At 38.8% G+C, this 16647-nt stretch overlaps 1 protein-coding gene across 2 annotated transcripts in view; it reads left to right on the forward strand.

Annotated features, from left to right (window-relative positions):
* LMO3 (LIM domain only 3) overlaps positions 1–16647 on the forward strand; it is a 143351-nt gene that overhangs the window by 61651 nt on the left and 65053 nt on the right. The window contains exon 1 of one of the 2 annotated variants that reach the window (XM_017824000.1): positions 14779–14790. The exons of the other annotated variant lie outside the window; for it this stretch is intronic. The gene's annotated coding sequence lies outside the window, so the exon portion shown is untranslated. Of the gene's footprint in view, positions 1–14778; positions 14791–16647 lie in introns of those variants that run through there. 2 annotated transcript variants of the gene reach the window in all.

Below are 16647 nucleotides of genomic sequence, written 5' to 3' on the forward strand. Positions count from 1 at the left end.
CTTTACTCAATCAGATTCCATCAGTCTAACCTGGATAGACCAGCATGGCTGGCTGACATAGCACTGGCCTACCGCTCCTTTTCATATCCTACCATGAAAGATTTAAACATACTCAATAGAAAAGTCAACTTTTGAAATACTAAACTCCTACTCTATATGGAATAGCTTTTCTGCACACCAGGGAAATGATCAACATTAAAAAGAGCCAACCATGCCTCTCCTAGAATAGCAGCTCACTCATGTGCCAATAAAGACCATCAAGAAAAGCCCAATTTGAAATCAATGTCCACATTTTCACCCCGATATAAGCTGATTTTGGCTTACTGTCTCTATGTACAAGTAATATCAGATTTGTCATGGAGTCTTTATAGGAGATATATTTTAAGCCCTCTAAACTGCATGAAAAACCCAAGGATTATTTTTAAGAGCTATACACTTTTTCTTTCACTGAGCACTGTTAGACCAAATCATAAAGGCTGAACCATTCTTGCCAGCTTTATTGTCTGCATATATTTTAAATAAAACTTTTATTCTATTTAAAAACGCTTTGATGTGACTTTTCATGCATCTTTTTTCCTCTATAAGAGTGTTATAAGAAATTACTTTGAGAAACACTCGCACAAATGTGCAACACCAACATTGCTTTATTCTGTCACAAATGCTCCTGAAGAAGGAGAAAAAGACCAATTCCCCTCTAGCTCGTGATATTTGGTTAAAATATTAAGTAATTAGTCCAAGTGTTTAATAGTTCCAGTGTTTCTCTGCATCTAATCCAACAGAAGATACCTTTCTTTCATGGTAACTGTTTTTTCAGTCTAATAGAAAGCACAGGCCCTTTTGAGGTAGATATGTGCAATTTTAGGTATCACACAGCTAGATAACAATCCACTTCTATTGTTTAAAAATACTTATGGTATTCAGGCCATACCACATGCTCTTTACATTCATCAAATAATACATGATGTATGTATCACCCTGGAATAGAGAAGGCTTTGGGGTGACCTAATTATGACCTTCTAGTACCTGAAGAAACCTACAAAAAACATGGAGAGAGACTATTTACAAGGGCCTGGAGTGACAGAATGAGAAGGAATAGTTTTAAACTGAAAGACAGTAGGCTTATGTTAGATATATTAGATAGAATTTAAATTTAAACAGAAATTTAATTTCAAAATAAAATACTTAAATTTAAATAGAAATTGCTTTAGTTCCTCACACAAGTCTGCAGCATGGCAATGAAATGACAACTTTCCCCACCAGCCAAGTGAAACACTTCCAAATTCATACCAGCAATAGCAATGGTTGCACCAAGTTCACCCACAACCACCCACAACAATCATTCTCAGACATAGCACTGAAGTGTATACCACTAACACAAATGCAAAGGGATCTCAAGAGACACAGCTTCTACCTTCCTTTCTTCCACCAAGCTGTGCTATGAGCTGGGACAAATCACTTCATCTCTAAAGCTTCTCATCTCCCTCATGTAAAATCATGGTTTCACAGGGCGTCTTGAACAGTGGTCAAATGTCATAAAGTACATTGCAATGATACAAGAAATAATATTCCAATGACAGTGTTTTTCCCAGGTTTAAACTGGAGTGGGTAGGTGTGTGTGTGGAATTCGAGCCTAAGCAAACTGTGTAATGAGGGAGCTCTGGGAAAGGAACACTGTATGAATGTGGCAACCCTAAAATGCCCTTGGAGAGGGCCAAGAGCAAGTCAAGATCTCTAGGAAGGAACCATATATCGTGGTAGTGAATTTGAGACTACACTGAATGGGATATGTAAATAGAAGGGATTAAGACAAGATAAAACTACCACGAAAATTCTGCATCTCCTACACACAACCCCCAAAACAGTGGGGACAGTCAGCTGCTGGATGATACAGTCATCACCAGCAGACAAAAGACAGGACACTGTACATGTCACAACATGTACACATCAAAGACAAGCAGGTGAACATTTTGGCTGCAAGTATATTATCTGTAACTTCTCTTGTTTGAAGAAATAACTTGGTTTCTTTTCTTTATCATATGTTTACTGAACAAGTCTACAGTATGGCTTACATCTCGTTCTCCAAGTCTGCTTCCATCTTTGCTGTGTTCCCATCACACAACCTTTAAAGACAAGCCAGAGAATCCCTCTTAGCCACAGTAAGAGGGAAAATAAAGTGAAAAATGGGAAATCCAGTTCAAATTATTTTCTCAAAAGTAGGTGCACAGCACCCCTGCTCCCAACCCACATGCTGACTGGTGCTGCCCAGTATCTAGTTGCAGAAGGACTTCTCTGCTGGTCTGGAAAGTCTACCACAACTTCAGATTGGTGCACAGTGGAGCTGCCAGTTTTCTTAATGTTTAATCTCCCAGTTTAAAGACAATTATCAGCACTGCCGCCACACAGGCACACATTTCCCTTACATGTGTAAGGGTTCCTGATGGGAAACCCCCAACACACACTGCACTCCCACTGATCCTCCTTGCTGTTCAATGACATGGGCACAGTGTCTGACAGTATGGACCACCTCTGCCTGCCATCATCTCCCAGTGCACGGGGAGACTTGGGCTGTGAGGAGCAGCAAAGATCAGGAGTTGCCCTGCAGTGCAGCTTTCAGTGGCAGCATCCATCTCCAGCTTTGAGGGACACCTGAGGCTCTCCTCAGGCCCTTACACATGATAAACTAGAAAATTACAATATAATAGCAAAACAGATGGAGTTGAGGAATTTTAAAAATCAGTACAGTGTGATCTCAAATGTTGCATTCTCCTACCAGTGTAGGTTATGATGACAGATAGGAGATGAAATTTTTAAGTTCAGTCTATCTACCTACAGTGACTGTCTCAGCATTTACACCCTGGTCATCACTGTTTTATCAAAGGAGCAATCAGAGCAGTTGTGAACTGGAGAGTTAAAAGAAAAGACCTCTTTTTATCTCAAAGGTCATGCGGATGCTGTAAAAATACAGATATTCAGTTCTATAAAATCTCCAGGTTAAAAAGTACATCTATTAAAACAAAACATGTGTGCAGATTCATATTTCCTTGTTCCAACCTTTCTGCAGGGACACAGCTGAGCTGTGCTTGACAATATGGGTCCCACTAGTTGTAAGGAAGCAGCAAAATATAAGGACGTGTGAGGTGTCGTTCAGGACACACCTTTATTAGTCTTGGTAACTTTGTGCTGCTGTGTTGGTTCAGCTTAAGATATGCAAATAACCAAGAGCATCTTATCAGGGACAGCTGATCCACCCCTTGTCCTTAATGGAACACCCAGAGAAATTCAGGCAGCAGCAGTTCCCTATCCCACGACAAATAGTCCTGGGATCTCCTCAACCTCACCCACACTCTCGTTCCATAAATAGACTGTTGCATGTGACACAGGCCAGCCTTGCAAAATTTCTTCTTTGAAAGGCAGTCAAACTTTCACTTTCACAAAAAGAAAAATGGGAAGGATGCTTCTGCCTTCTCCCTTTTTTCACGACACTGGTCAAATGCAGAAGGGAAAAAGCAAGGGAGAGTATTTCTTTAATGCAAATATTACTCTCATTTTTTACAGTCTTTTAGCAAACAGACTTGACACTCAATAACCCAATTAGGTAAATGGAAATTTTTACTCAATTTATGGCTGTATAATCAGGCATAGGGAGGAAGAAAGTGACAATGCAAACGGGGAAGATATCAAGGAGATTTTGTTCCTTCTGCTAAAAGGCTCACAACTGAAAAACCTTAATTTAATCTGCCCCAATTATTAAAAAGTATCTCTATAGAAATTTATTTGAAACTGATACTTTATGAGCAGAAATGAGCCCAGGTTTAAGAAATGCAAAGCCCCCATACTCTCACTGATTTCATCTGAAGCCGAGGATGATCTTCTTTTCTGAAAAATCAAGCCTTAGAAGTCCATGGTACGGGAAAACAAAACGTCCACAAAAACGAAAAAAAAAGGCAGAAGTGCTCATGTTATGACATTAAATTCTAGGTCTAATGTTGTGCTGGGAATAGTTATTTACACTGCTGGTAAATTTCATATCGGAAATCCCAGTCCACTGAGAATACTCTCCCGAACACTCCCTCCCCCCCAAAAAACCTAAAAGACCATAAAGTTAAAATTCCTAGGGGTTTTTTTCTATGTATGAAGTTTCATTAAGTGTATTCATAAATGCCTGCACATATGTAGATGCACAGGTGTATTTATAGAAATCTGTGGCTGTATGTCATGTGTGATAAAATGGAACTTCACATGCAGACCTAAACCTCGTACTGTTGAGACATCCGTGTTCTGAGTCCATTTTCTATTGGTGCCGAAAGTAAAATCTCAGACCATTTATTTGTCTATCTAACTATGAATTTAGGTTCCCTAGTTCTTAGGCTCTGTTTCCCGGATCAGGTACCTAAGTCACAAAACCAGATAATTCTCAGTGATCAGAAAGTGATATAAACTCCTGGCGATATCACAAGATTATGAATTCATTTTGCTATAAGTTAAATAAATGTGATAGATCACACTGACATACCCGAATACTGGGTTATGCAATAATACTTTGGTAGCTAGGCAACTTTTAAAAAGCCCTATAGTTAATTAATTCAAAGTCACAGGGACTCACATTTCTAAGTAACTTAACCACTTCTGAAATGTTTCTTAGCCAAACTTGTCAAAATGCATGTCATCATAAACTTCAGCCGGTTTAAATCCTGAGGTATCTTTCTGATGTTTCAACAGCTGACTGTTTCGCTGCTACCTTTTTTAATTAAACTGTACACTCTGAAAATAACATTGTGACAAAACATGCTAATTGCTAATGTTTGAGCGACCTCCCGAGACTGGCCATATGTTAGGAAACACTGTTTAGCAATGACTCGATTGCATGATGTGCTTGACAGGGGCATTATGGAAATGTAAAAGCCAAGTGTTCACTACTCCCGAAATGGCACTAATTCTGGACTGTTCAATACATTTAAAAATATGGATTCCATCTGCAAAAGCAGTCTAACTCCATTCCCACTGCAATCAGTGACAGTAAGTCAACACTTCATGCTTTCGAAAAACCTCACGTTGATGAGCACAAAGGATAATGAGAAGTTCCCCTCTCAGTCCTTGTACAACTTGGATCACTAACTCCATGATCACACTGATATTCTCACACTCCTATGGGGCTCCAGTCTTCAAGTAGAAGCCCTATCATATTTCTATTATTAAATTGCTGGAATTCTACCAATTTATTTGGGGGAGAGTGCTAATATACTGCTTTGTTTCTGATGTTTAGTTTCTTCACAATTCTAGAGTGTGCAATCATTAGAAATACAGCATATGCAATTACTACAGCTGAAGTTTCAAATAATGCAGCTCCCAGTAGTGTAAAATAAATGTAAAGGCCATTTCATGCATTTTCTGAGGTTTGTAAAGTAGCTGTAGCTGTTTATTAAAGTAAAACCACAAGTATCCAAAGCACCCTGGTAGTAAGTCACCACTCCCATACCTTACCTTGGAGCATCTTCATTGTTTTACATTAGATATCTCTGTTTCATAGCAAGGTCTTCAATATAACACAGGACCATGCAAGAGATCTACCAGTGTCAGGAGAGCTTATTGTCAATGAAACAGCCTTGTTGCTTTAATGAAAGTAGATTGCTCAAAACACAGTGTGAACCTACAGATGACATTTTTAATGTGGCTTGGGTATTTTTAGAGGTTACTGTACTTTTGAATCACCAGAACAGTGTTTGATATTTAGCTATGTCCAGTTTTGCTCTCCCTTTTGAAATGCTCATCCTCTACTGAGTCTCCTGGTATGTTTCCCAAAGTCTAAGCACTGCAGAAGTTTCAAAATTTACTCTTTAAATGGAACAACATGCAAAATAATTTGGTCCATAGAAGAATAATTATCTGCAGAAGCAAGCCAAAAGGCCTAGCCTTTATCAGCATCACTGCATCTATTCTTAATCAGTGCTAATGTAATACTGAAAATGAGGACAAGACTGAACAGGGAGAAGAAAAGATTTGGGGGTACAAAGAAAGTAAAGCAGTAGAGAAAAAGGAAAGTGAAAAGTAAAGGGACTGTATGATATACATTAAGAGATTAAAAGGAAAAGCCAACAGTTGCTAGCATTCAACACTAATATTATATTTTACCAAAGATTGAACTAAAAGACATTAACTCATGTGTACTTTCTGATTTGTAAGTGTCATGCTAAGGGTTAGAAGATGAACAAGTAAAGGATAAATCTATTTGGAAACTTTTGTTTGAACTTCCTTAGCATGTCTTTGACAGCAAAGCCAGTCCTTATAAACTCTTTCTACAAAGACTTTAACAAGACATTTTAAGGATAAATGCTCAAAACATTTTAGCACAGAGAAAAATCAGAATTTTTAATTGTGACAATTTTGATTGCAAATTTAATTCTAAAGCTTACAATCATCGGTCCAACAAAAATTCACTCCTATGCCAGAAGCAAATAGAAATAACTTGAAAACAAATTCAGTCATCAGCTCATAGGTTATCCATATGTTGAAACAGAGATGTATAAAAGCTATGTGAAGCTATGAATACATTTGGAGTACGTACAAACAACAGTCAGAAGAAAAGGTTAAATTTAAATAATTCTTCACTGCAGCAAAGTCACCCCCAACTCTCAATAACACCTTTCAGCAAAAGACTTTTGCATGAAGTTCTACAATGATGAGTTTTAATTTCATCTTGCATTTATAGTTTGATTTAGTTGATTTAGTCTCAGCTACTCTCTTAACGTTTAGCAACATAACTTCACCGCTTTTTGCATTTGTCCTCTGAAATAAATGTGTCCTTTTCTCTTCAATCCCTCCTGTTCATAGAGGAGTCCTGTTTCTTCATCCAAAAAAAAAAAAAAAAAAGGCAGCAAGCAGAAGTGATTTTTACCCTGCCTCATTTTTTATGGATACCATTTAAGCTTTCCCTTTCGCAGGGGGTCTGGGCAGCCAAACTCCTGAAGAGCAGCTTAAGAGATCACATCCTAAATTACAGTCACTGCTACAGAATTTAGTGAACTGACCATTATGATGGCAAGTGTTTTCAGCAAGCAGTCTAAGCTTGTTAGACTATTTTGTCAGATTCAAACCTGTATTTAAATTTTTTATAACATATTGACTTTTCAGTGTCAGTTTTTTTTCCAAGCAGTATCACATTCAGATGACTTTTTAGCCTAGAATTTTTTGGTTAATTCCAGTGAAGGCAATCTCTCCCTATGAGTAATCTCATCTCTAAAAAAATGTAGCCACCTGATCAGTTCACAAATCCACCAGTTCTATTTTATAGACCTCTCCTCTCCCGACTAATCTGAAGCAGTTTCCTTCTCGTGGGTGTATCACCAGCCATGCAGACTCAGCACCTCCCTTTGAAATCCAGCGCTGTGGACATGACCATTCCATCAGTCTGGTTGATAACCTGGTTGTCAGCTTTGAATTAGAACTCGAGCCTCACACTTAAACTCCTTCCAAGACCTGAGATCCACTTTGCTATACATTCATGTCAAATACTTCCCAGTTATGGCAACTGTCTTTCCCTCTGCCCTTGACCTTATGCAACCTTATTCCCTTTATATTCATGCAAAACACTGCTGTGAAGTTCATTGTCTCAAGTCCACTCTTTTAGGATGGACCCATGAAATTTCTCCCACTGTGCTCTTCGGTTCCTCCTTTCCACTATGTCAGACATGAGATATTTGTTTTCCCCTATGCTATGATTTCTCTTTCACCATCAGGTCACAGTGTCAGTCTTTACAAGCCACTTTTCACATTTCCAGACTGCCAGTGTATACCTTCTGTCATAGCACATCACAGGTTTCAGAAGAGTTCTCTGCAAACACCCACAAAGCCACACCAATTACCTTCCTTCTTTCAAACTCTTTCCAAGGCACCCGAAAAACTTCTTCCTTCAACATTAAACTACCACATGCAGATGCTGTCCCTTTGGTTTTTCCTTTCTTTTCCTTTTGTCCACCTCCACAGCTGCTCTGGGTTTGTGCAGTGCTCAGCACAGGGCAGCTGTGTCCTGTGATCACAGCTCCCATGGGCTGAAGGGATACTGAAAAAAAATCTTCAACAAATATAAAATCTATATGAAAGATAAGGCAAGGCGGAAAACCTCTTCCTTACGCTGTTACAACACTTGACATTAAGACAACAAGGAAAAATATTAACTTATGCTGCCATGCAAACACTAGAAATTCAAAAAATTAAGAGTAACTAATCAACCTCTACACTACACCCCTCAAAGTCCTGTGTATGCCAGTCTTTTCCTGCTTTCTTCTGTGTTCCATAAGTAGCTGGGACTTGAAATGATAATGCATGTTCATCTTTTTGAGCCTTGCAGATATCTCATCACCACAGCGTTCCCCAAGTAATGAAACACAGACATTAATTCAGTGTGTTACTACCTCCCCCAGTCTGTCCAGAGGCAGAAAGCAAAACTGCAAAAGTTCTGCAGCCTATATAATTTACAAGATGTTCTTAAATTAAAAAAAAAAAATAAAAAGCCTATCTTAATAACAAGTGCAAGATCTGATGTCTGAGAAATATATTCAAGTCTGCTTCAAAATGTTGGCATTTTCAAGACAAGACCATTTAAAGGGCATAACCTAATGAATCATTAGCACCAAAGCCCATCTAAATTAAAACTATAATAAGATGCTTTTAGAATCATCACCTCCCTTTTTTTTCTCTCCACCCTTGTTATTTCACTTTCAGAGAGTATCCAGAAGTACATTTACTTAAATGGGCTCTTAAAAGGGGTTCATTCTGATAGATTTGATGGACTCCATTTCTCTTCTGTCACAGGAAATAAATTGGACCTGGTGTTTTTTAAAAAGAAAATGTGTCAGATCAGGTTCTTATTCTCAATGGAAGGGGAAAGACATTTCCCTCATTATCAGGGTCTGCCCTAATTTCAGATCAAGTTTTACATGATATGCATGAATTCATATATTTACATTCTTTCTACAGGTGTCTACATAATGTAATGGCATATTTATTCACACATTTAAGTTTTGGGGGGTTTTATGAGAAATAATCCAAAATAGGTTCTCCTCATGATTATATCCAGGTTCTATGATATCCAGTGGCATTTAGGAAATGGCCAAGGGGAGGAAAAAAATCAAACAAAACAACAACAAAAAGAAGTCGCACAAATATAAACAACCCTCTACTAGCTGAAACTCAAATATTTGAGCTCTGGCCAGCCTCAGCTCTGGTCCAGCCTGCCTCTGTGGACACAGCAAAAGCCACAGTTCTCTCACAGTTCTTGGAGAATCACAGGGAAGAAGACTTGACCCTATAGCAAGTTTTGATCTGAAAAGGAAGAGGCATCGTTTTAGGCTCTGAAGGCTTCCCTCAACTTTATGTACAACCCATCCACAGCAAGGGACAGAAGCTGCTCTCCAGTGTCACACAGTATAATTTAGCATGATGGAACTGCAAATTACTCTTTTCTGAATAAGCTCACACTCTAAATTCATTATTTTTTGAGTTTCTCATATTCTCTTCCTCTACCACCACCCTCCCCCCTAAAAACCAGTATCTCTTTAAACGGCTTCCTAAAACACAAGTATTTCATGCTGAAGGACAGAGCCTAAGAGACAGTTCTTGGGAAGTTTACTCGTAAAATCTTGACAGCTTACCTGAATAAATTTCCTTATGTGATTCTCTGTAAATTAGTTCTCTTTAATTTAATCACCCTGTGCCTTTTTTTTTTTTCCCACACAGATAATTTGTGGGACTTTTTATATTTGAGTCACAGATGTCTGCAAAGGTGAAATAAAGCTAATCCAGGAACAGAATAAGTAGGGAAAAAAAAGAAGTCCTAAATGTTTGAGGTCACATATCAAATATAGATATAATTTAAAAGGACATTAAATTTCTATAATGGTTGAATCGGCAAAGCAGCAATCTGAATTTCTCACCCTGCTACCAGTGCTTAAGGATGCAAACATTTGAGGTTTGGATTCAGCCTGTATTTGAGGTGGGGTGGGAAAATCAGAAAAAAATTTTAAAAGGCCAATTTAGGGGTTCTTAAGTAATTCTGGAGTTCCTAAGTCATTTAGTTGCTTCCAGAAAGCCCACCCACATGGACAAACATGAAAATGAGCACCTATAGTTTGGATGCTATGTACACCCACTTCACCAGACTGTTGTTAGTCATTTCTAGCAAAGTCTCCATTGCACAACTCAGCATATGAGCCCAAATATTATATTTTATACTGTTTTCATCTTTATACACATTACTGACAACTGAAAGGGGAAAGATGTGCAAGTTAAATAGAAATACTAATTAAAGGAAAATATTTTCGTATTTGTTTTGATTTAAATGGTTTAAGTGGGAAGAGCAGAAGCAAAAAAGCTGACTGTATGGAGGAAAGGGAAGAGACAATAAGACTTATTCATGGCACATATATCAGCTATTCATTAAACCAAAAAGTGGTGAATTATGCTTGGCAAAAAGAGGTGGATGGACAGCATCATATTCATATATTCTACTAATTTGTTCATTTTACTGTTCAAAAAAAAAAAAAAGTGTCAGAATGAACTCTGATCACTTGGTGATTATTTTCCACTAAGCAGTATTTCACAAATCTGAGATATCTGGGGAATGTGGCATTCCACACAATGTACCACATCTCTTAGGATACCAGCTTTCCATCTTTCCATCAAGGGGTGGGGCTCTTAAGCACTACGAGGCTCCTGTGCCAAGGACTAGCCCTCAAAATTTGGAAGGGTTGATCAGACGTATTTCAGGCAAAGCCACAAATCATTTCCTATTTCCAAAAAGGTAAGAGAAATTTCATAAAACTGACCTTGCAAGCGAGATCATGAGCCTAAGGAGAGCCCAATTAAATTCAACAGATTCTCTCTGATGTGGCAGCAAAGGGGAAGAAGCACTTAAAGGAAAACTGAATCATAAAATAAAAGATAATCTGTTCACTACACACAATTACAAGGAAGAGTAAATCATTACAAAAAAGACTTAAATATGTAATCTAGTTCATTCATTTTTCTCCCAAGTATAAACAAAATGTCTTTATCCCAAAGTTTTGAGGGCTTATAACTAATTAAAAATATTCATAACAAACAAAATTACTTGCTCAGTCCAAATAACTCCCTGCCCACATAAATCAAATCAACCCAGAATCACAAAAAAAAAATTCCCAGCTTGCCTCATACTCTTCAACCCTCAGCAAAAGCTCAGCAAAAAATAGCTCTGCAGCATGTTCTGAAAGTTAAATTTGGGCTATTTTGGACCTCAGGGAGAATAAATTCTGAAATCAAAGAATCTTCCTGGAAACCCCCTATCACCATTTCCTTTCTATTAAGTGAGAAGCTCGATCATTTATGCATCTCTGCAGATGATATGTATGGTAATACACAGATACCTAAAAAATACCCTGTTAAAAGGACCAGCTGAGATAATTTTCAATAACTTTCACTCAGTTTTGAACAGCAAAGAGCAGAGGTATAACATCCTACAGACAGGTAGTCACAGCATGCAGTAGAATCAGTGTCTGAATCATTTTAAGGTGCAGGTCACAGACATTTTGCATACATCCAAGCCTCAAAGTGGAAAAGGTGCAGATAGGTTTTAGCTGCCGTCTTTTAGCTATGAAAGACTGAAGAATACCTTTTGGCTTGAGATGGGTTCTGGGTCAGATTTTTTTCAGTGTTCTTAGGATCCAAGGAAATTGGTACGATGTTCAAATCCCCATCCTGTGAGAAACACATTTAATGATCTCTCCAAGGCATTTTGTGAAGTCCAGACTAAAACAAGTCCAAGTCCCCTGCCTGGACCCCCCAATTCTATGTTATTTCTCAACACACCTTCTGGGTTGAGAACTTGTCTGTTTTATTCTCTCAGCTTACTCTCACCACCGTCACTCCTGCCTGGGCAGAATCTTCACTATTGCCTTCCACCCACTTGTTTCAAAGACTCACTAAGATCACATGAAATGGGGAGAAAAACTTGTATGTTACTGGATTTCGTGCTGCTTGCAATAACTGATTTGCTTATGACAGCAAATAAAAGAGTGTGCAAAACCCAGATTAAAATATACAGGTCAATCTACCTTAGATTCAACAAGTTAACTTGGCTACACATATTTTGTACCTTGGTGTGGCGTAGCTGACTAATACAAAATCCACCTTTCATAGCCAGAACATAACCTAAGGTTGCCTACCAAAGTCTAGACAATTGAAAATGTATCAGCTTTCATAAACTTCTGGAAATAATCCAATTTTGTTATTAACAAAAGTCATAAAACTAGCATCAGACTGCCAAGATACCAAACATCAAAGTGTAAGAAAAGTGGACGTTTCCTAGTGTTTTCAACTCTTTGCTCTCAAATGTTTTAGTGATGAAAAGCATGGTTTCTCTAATCATCGTCCAACATCCTGCAATAAGCAAAGTAACTTTCAGAGCTATTTACATTGAGAAAAGCAAAAAAAAAAATAAAGAAAAAAGAAACCTGCTTAATAGCTTAATATATACTCGTACTTGCAGTGCACCAGAGAAGAGTCAAAACCATAAAATTAGACTTCAAACTTTGCCAAGGACAGAGGGAGCTCACAGCCACAGTTCAAAATGAGAAATATTTAATTATGCAGAAACTAATTAATATTAGAATTATAGCCTTTTCCTTATGTAGGTCTTAATCCACACTTTGTCCACCTCTTACTCTGAAGCTCTTGTTCAAACAAACACCTGCAGGCTCTCCTTAAAATTTCATGTTCCAAGAAGATCTTTATACGGTGACCTTATTCTGATTATCACTCCACAGTTTTACCCGTCCCATTTGTTCCTGAGCAAAAGGCATTTAAAATTCCAGAGTAGCTTCACAAACTTCACATGTGACTGACAGTGAACTCCGGGTTTCTGAAGATCTTTATGATATATCATGCCATGGGAGCTGAAGATGTACAGCTTCAGAAGTTTGAATAGAAGCAAACCCTCTGAAATTCAGTGGCAGAGGCAGAGTGGAGTGCCCAGTCCCACTCCTGCGCCCAGAAAAACAGACTCTGCTGGTGAGTACAAAACACAAAACCCTCTCATGTCGCTCAAAGGTGTGGACAGTAGCAGACTGGAGGTCTTGCAAATATCTACAGGGTTGCTAGAAGTGGTAGAGGTGGAGGTTCAGCAGAAAGACTGCTCCCCATCTTGGCTCTTTACCTAAAAGTGCATAGCCCCAGTTTTTTGGGTTTTATTTAATATTGTATGCCTAAAATTGACACATGAATTATTATCTAAGTGCCTTAGTTAGCAGACTCACTCTCAAAGAGAAAAAAATGCTATGAATGCAGCAGATCTAAGAAGTCAAGATCACCAATTCAGGGCTGTGAACAATGAAACAGCCACAGCACTACACACCAGTTTCTGGGTGTCTATAATTTAAAGGTACCTAATGCACTCTATTTTAAACTTCTGTTTTCAGTTGTTTCTAGTTTTGCCAGACTCTCAGAATCTGCACTGAAATTTTCTATAGCAGAAGTCTGCCTCGGGCTTCCCTTCCTCCCCTTTTGTTTTCCAAGTTTCAGTTAAAACTGCTTAGCTATTTCTGAGAACAAAGAACTGGGAGAAAAACATGTTGTTTTGTCCATTGTTAGAAAAAGAGAAGTAAAAAATCCTCACTGCGAATCTCTGCTGTCTCCCTCTTTTGAGTGGGATGTAAAAGGTCACATAAAAAAATCACCCTCATGCTAGGGATATGAGTTCTTATATCCCTGTGAAAAGCTGCCCAAATTTGGCAAAGTTAAGAGCCTCCCAGGGATTCTGGTTCATATGCATCAGTAGAGACTTCAGAGCTTAACTTTTATATTTTCCCAAGATTCAGCTGCCACTTAAACGCTCTAATCCTTTCCCTGTTCTTCCTCCTGCCGTCTGCCTGGGCTGCCCTGTGGCCATGCCCATGGCCCGAGAGCAAACTCTCGGTGTTTCTCACCTATCCCCACCCAGGCACCCCAGAAGCCCTCAAAAGAGGGGCTTCAAAGCCCTTCTGTGCCCCTTAGCTCAGTGTTTCAGGGGGAGAAAATAAAATGAAATGGAGAAAAGAGCTGCGGGACATAAAAGTAAAGTAGCAAATCATCACCAAGAGACAGCTAGGTGAGCTAAGGAGGAGGGAAACAGTAGTCAGAGGAGAGGAAAAGAGCTACGTAAGAGAAAATGCAAGGAGGACAATGGTACAAGCAAAATTTAGGAGTCCCACGTTGTTTCCAACAAGTGTAACTATCAGGAAAGTGGACATCACGTTGCTGGCTGTGTCACTGGCAGAGGCACCAATGCTGTTCTGGTCTATGGTCCAGAGACTCAAGGTTGCTTTAAACAATCTTAAAGCCCACGTGATTTACTATTTTAGATTTTTTTGTTTTTCCAAATGAGGAGCTACATTAAAAATATTTGTGAAGAAAAGCCAGGTCTACTGGTATTCCACACAGGAAATACCAGCATTATTGCATTTACATGCAACTTCAATTTACTTCCCTTGTGAATACAAATCATGATACTGCTTTAAGCTTTTAACAACACAATCACCTGTCTCATTTACTGCATGAGAGAAACTACCTTGGGAAAAAAACTTTAACTATATGGTGGAAAAGGCTAGCATTCTATAGGACCTATACTTTATACTTTACTAGAGATGTAAATCAATTAACATAAGGTATCACAGAAAGAAAAACAAGAATATTTCTCTGGTCAAAGCATACGATTTTTATAGTCGAAAAATAAAGAGGATTCTATCTCTTTTATTCCTTTTTACACTTACTAACCGTGTGCTCTTTGTTTGTGAATTCCTGATGCAAGGCACCTGGGGTCAGGTTGGCAAAGGTGCCAAGTACTCCCACCTGAAATGAATAGGAACTATGCTTTCAGCATACAAAGAAACATGAGATACCAAACGTTTAAAAAAGGAATTGTGAAATATTAGCTGCCCAAAGTGGGTAGGCTTTGTTGAAAGCTGCATTGTCAGTGGTTTAGCTTTCTCTTTCTGAGATGGGATGAATCCCTCTCCCTCACAAGAATTTTGAAGTACCGAATTGATCTTTCTTTGTGAATGACTTGCATACTTAGGTAAGCATACAGGGAGGAAAGAAACAAAACGTGGGTCTGTATTAATTCTGGAGTTTGAAGGTGCCATCTTGTATAAGGCCTAAAACTGAAGAAATTGGATGTTTCACAACTGAATGACACCTTGTTCCCTGTTTGTGCTAGTGGTGTGTCTTCTTACTTTAGAACTCTGCTACAGCACATTTTTACTAGGGTATACATCAATCTTGTATAGAAATCCCATTTGTTCTTAACTGTCAGCTTGGGATTTTCTAATTCTGATGTCTTTCCTCTGCTACTCTTCATATTCTCTTACCCAAGAATCTTGTTGACTCTTCATGAAGTGTCTTAGTCCATGGGAGAAATCATGCATGGTCATGCATAGGATACTTTTCGAAGCAGTTGTCATAGAGACCCCCCCCTACAATAAGATGAAAATTAGGCATAGCTCTTTCTCTACTAGGGTACCAGGTGCCCACAAAAATGGTAATTTTCATAAATTAATCAATAAATATAGCTAATTATTGGCAAATAGCCTAGAGCCATCCCAGTTTCTAGGGCTCTGATCTTCTCGTAACTCGTACATTAGGCAGGGTCAGACTTGGATCAGTACTTAACTGTGAATCCCCTGGGAAAAGCTTGGGAGCTCCAGGCTGCACTAGTGGCATTGTATCCCTAAAGATGGTGCCAAGACAGTCCCCTGAAAGGATATTTTATAAAAGTGACATAACCCTTATATTTGGCCCCCATTACAGTTAAGTAATCCCACACCGTTTCCTTTCTGCAGAGGGAACAAGCGGAGGTGTGAGTTGCAGTGCTCCTACCAAGTCCTCAAGGGACTCTGTGCTCAGCCTCCTGCAGACATGGTTTCTCAAACCACAACACCTTGGGTACCAAGAAGTTCCTCAAACACCCCTTCTGTCTGTCAGAGTCCTAGATTTTGGCAACTTTGTTCCAGCTAGTGGCTTTTGTGTGTCTAGTAAAATTCTGAGGCTGGGCATTAGTAGCTAAATTTTCTCAGCTACGGAGTCTGTGAAACTTGCAGGTGCCAGTCTTGATCCTGCACAGAAGAGAGTCTGAAATTACTGAAGGAGAGGGATTCATTGCCTGCTTAGTTCAGAGCTGCGGGCTCCACTTGTTGTTAGGGTTCAGAAAGACTCAGGGAGATGCAAAAAAAAAAGGCAGAAATTTGTAATATCTGTTGGGAAGGAGGCTGCTGAAGGTGAGATGTAGTTAAAGATGATGTGGATACTTGAGGTATGTACCCATTACTTCAGCAATTAAAAGAAGTGAAAGTTGGAAATGGCCTTCTGTAATAGTAAGCCAAACCTTGGAAAAAAGTGACAAACTGACAAACTAGACACAGATCCCATAGAGACTTACAGAGCTTTTTAACTCCACATTCTCTGTGTATTCCCATTGACCTCTAGAGCCTAGATTTCATTGCAAGTGGAGGGACGGACCCATTATTTCTTAACTGACCTTTGAAAATAGGATTAATTCCTAAACCTCTGAAGTACTTTGGCAAACTTTGTCCCGAGTTGTTTCTGTAGAGACAAGAAGCCACATTGCATTTTAAGTTTCCTACTTTT

The sequence above is a fragment of the Lepidothrix coronata genome, unplaced genomic scaffold (genome assembly GCF_001604755.1).
Source record: "Lepidothrix coronata isolate B3197 unplaced genomic scaffold, Lepidothrix_coronata-1.0 Scaffold107, whole genome shotgun sequence".
In the NCBI taxonomy this organism is placed as follows: Eukaryota; Metazoa; Chordata; class Aves; order Passeriformes; family Pipridae; genus Lepidothrix; species Lepidothrix coronata.